Raw genomic sequence first — 4,115 nt, 5'->3', positions numbered from 1 at the left:
TTGAACTTTTCTCATCTCGACTCTTTACGCTTGTCTTTGGGGTGTGGGCGTGGCGAAATGATAAGCCACGCCCCGATGTCTTTATCCAGCACAGACTAGACTTCAACATTTCTAACAGCACCAGCGGCCGTTCACCCTTAATAAACTCCTTTTGCGGGCGTCAGTTTAAACAAGGGAGGCTGAGCCTTCTCAAAAATGCATTCAAATGGAACGTAACAACGAAGCTAATATAGTTAACATTTGCTTTAATCAATTTACCCCAAAATTTGCAGAATTATATGCATATTTATTTAACGCTTTAGCACAGGAAAGCTTTCACTTACATTTATGCATTTGGCAGACACTTATCCAAAGCCACTGCATACATTTTATCAGTAAAACGACCCATGACCTTGGTGGAGAGAAACTTTAAAACGTAGCCAAAATATTGATGAAATGCAAATTAATAAGGATCTCAAAACAAGTGAGAAAAACAGTAGGTTAAAAGAATCGACATCTTTAAGTCCTGCTAACCATCTCACTTACTATCTCACTAAATCTTCATTGTATAAAAAAATCTAATTGTGTTTTGTTTGTAGTTTTTGTTTAATGTGAATTTTGTTGCATAGTTTATTGTGTCACTTAGTCCAACATTTCTGCCTTCCTGTTTGTAAATTAGGACTGTCGTGTTTCCTGCTTCGAAGCACTAGATTGAAAGATTATCATTACAAATACTACTAGTATTTACAATAAGTGGGATTTTTTATTGGCAATGCTGTGACGGCTTTTCAAAAATAAAGCTTCACAACATATCAATCCAAAGGCCCTTCCAAACATCAGATCACATTTTTGTAACAATTCATGCAGAAATCCTGATTGCTATTTTTTTTTCCCCACAACTGTACATTTTTATTTTGTCCCTAAACAGTTCAACAGCAGTCGTGATGATTTGGTATATCAGCCCCAAAACAGTGTTGCATTGTAAATGCTTGTGGGCGCAGTTTTTTCTACTTCGTGTTTCACTGTTCTCTGTGTTGCAACAGTTTTTCTTTTTTCGGGGGGGTGGGGGGTCTCAGTCCTGTTCAGTGAACTATGCAGTCTCATGGGTAACAGAAAGCAAGAAAGAGTAGGGCAAATGCAGTGACTAAACAGGAAGTGGTCATACATACAGATCTCTGGTGGATGAAACAGTGAAACTCTTATCTCCCCGCTCACAATAGAAGTTTTTTTTTAGACTGCACTGATCATAGCACTAACACTTCTGTAAGCTCTAGTTTTATTTCCTTTGCTGAAAATTGTGTATATGTATAAATAGTCTATGGAAGTAAGCCTATGTTTATGTATTTTGCAAGTCTAAGTAAATAAACTTTCTTAAAAAAGCGAAAATAGTGGAACACAACTTGCCACCACAATGGTAGGGTATTGTGGGTGGATGTCAGAGCATTAGTTGCCTATGCAGGGTTTTTTTTTTCTTCTTTTTTTCTCTCTTTCTTTTTTTTTCTCTTTGTTAAGTGGTTTTAGGTTGTTCTTGGTGACTGTTTACTGGTCCAAGTCAAAAACGGTTCAGTTCATGGCTGATATCCCTCATTCAATGTACATTGAATGCCTATATCTGATCATTTACAAAAGATCAAGTCACAAAATTTATAGAATCACTTTTTCAAGGATCAGCAAAGAGTACGCTGTAAAGTAAAAGGCCTTTTATTATAATTCTAAAAACGTTTTTGTTGCTGTGTTTAAAAATGTACGAATATTTTTTATATTGTAAGTAATAGTAGTAAAGCTTAACTCAGCTTAGGTTTACTTAATTATCCATACATACTTTTTCTAAGAAAAATCATGTTAAAATGTATCAAATATGATACAACAGGATTTATATGGATGTTTATTTGTACATCTCTCAGTCATCATTGTGTTGCATTGTATTATATGTTTTGTTACTTACAATAAAAACTACAGAGCTTTGATCACAAAACTAAGCATTTAACTATCATCTTACTGACATTAGTGACAGATATAGAGTAACAACCACTGATATATATAGCCTTCCTAGATCAGTGGTGAGAACTGATATTTATATGCATTGTGTTAGCAGTCTGCTATTCTTTTATATTACTCAAAATTGAGTTACCCAAGGTCTCCAAAACTCATGCTGCGTTTGCTAACGTGGTCATCAATGCAGCTACAGTTTAGCACCACTAGATGGAAGCAGTTAATGGAATATGAAGTCTGGGTTTCCAATAATAAGAAATGAGAAATAAGAGAAAGAAAGACATGTTTCATACCGTGGTACTGTAATGAAAATATCAAATGATGAATCACAAAATGTAGTACATTTTTATTTGTTTTCATTTGCTTAACCCTCTGGTGCTGCTTCGGTGGCGGTCAAAAATTATTGTCTTTTTTATTACAATGAAATGAACGAATTAGGCCTAGGAAGCACGATGGGTCAGTGGTTACCGCGGTTGCCACACAGTTCGAGTGTGGAGTTTGCATGTTCTCTCGGTGTCAGCGTGCAAAGACGTGCAGGTTAGGTGAATCGTGAGTCAAAATTGCCTGTGTGTGTGAGAGAGAGAGAGAGAGAGAGAGAGAGAGAGAGAGAGAGAGAGAGAGAGATGTGATGTGATGGACTGGCCATCTGTCCAGGCCATGTGCATGGTGCTTTCCCCTGCCTCTTGCCTAAGAAAGTGGGATAGGCTCTCCAGTCCTGCAATGACCCTAGAAGGTCGTATAAGGATTGATTGAATGCTTTTTATTTAATATTTTGTATTTTTAGGGGATTTTATGGTGCTAAATTACATTTTTGGAATAGTTATGATCCACGTAGCCTATTACCTAATCACTTCTTGAACATAGGCCTGAAATTAAAAATCTCCTTCTTAAACTGTCTACTGTCTCTTTTTAAAGGTCCCGTTTTTCGTGTTTTTTTGAAGCTTTGATTGTGTTTACAGTGTGCAATATAACATGTGTTCATGTTTCGCGTGTAAAAAAACATAGTAGGCCTATTTTTCACACAATTTACTTATCTGTATACTGCTGTTTTCACTGTCCTCAAAACGGCTTGAAAGATTTCCCTGTTCTATGAAGCCCCTCCTTCAGAAATACGTAAGGAGTTCTGATTGTGCCAGCGGTTCCCGTGTTGTGATTCGACAGCAGCTTAGCGCACGCAGAGCGCACGTTACCGGAAAGGTCACGCCTCTCACCGTAACGGGGATGCATGCGCTCAATGATCTCTAAGTACAGCGTCCCTGGGAAAGCCAAACAAAGGTGACTTGACTCCGGGATGAAAATAACAGCGTCTCGATGACATGGCAACAAACAAACTATACGAACGCAACCGAACTCAACACTTCCTATTCTCCACGCGGGAGCAACAAGACCACGCCCCCTTTTTCGCGCGTTCTTGTGGGCGGAGGTTAGTCGACATACTGTTCTACTGACGTCATTAAAGCAGGAAATACCAGGATGTAGTCCTAACCAGCCGTTCGCTGTAGGCTTTGAAAGGGAACTTCTGTTAAATAAAATATCTCGCTTGGCATTGAACTTTGAGCTTTATAATTTTACAGGTAGCTATTATAAATGCTCTAACAGCAACATTACACACTAACTAAAGTTTGAAAAATGGGATCACGAAGAACAGGACCTTTAAACTTGAGGTTGATATCTCAAACAATTGGCGTTCAGTAAGATTTTGTTTGGGCGCAGTACCAAACATTTCCATTAGATGAAAATCACTTCCTATTCGTTTCCAATTAGGTCATTTCTGACCGCGAACACTATAAGCTACAAGTGTGACTTTTTCGAATAATTTCCATTATTGTTATTTTATTTATTATGATTTTTTGTTTGTTTACATAGCAAGTGCCAAAACCTTTACCATAAGTTACGTACCATTCCGATGAAGTAAAAAATTCTGATTAAAAATAAATAAAAAATCGGTCAAAAATGAGGGTTAAGGAAAAGGAAAATTATATTTAAAAAATGATATTATATTAGCTGTTGCTAATATAAGTGCTGAGGGGACTGAAGATAGAAGAGGGGACTAAAGAGCATCCCTCCACCCTATTCTACCCCGAGATACGTTGCCTAGGTTACACCTCCAGCTGCCACCTTAAGCGAAGCATCGTACCATCCGC

This window comes from Gobio gobio (assembly GCF_949357685.1).
Source record: "Gobio gobio genome assembly, chromosome: 2".
NCBI lineage: Eukaryota > Metazoa > Chordata > Actinopteri > Cypriniformes > Gobionidae > Gobio > Gobio gobio.
The sequence above is the reverse complement of the archived record's forward strand: the minus strand, read 5'-3'. Positions refer to the sequence as shown.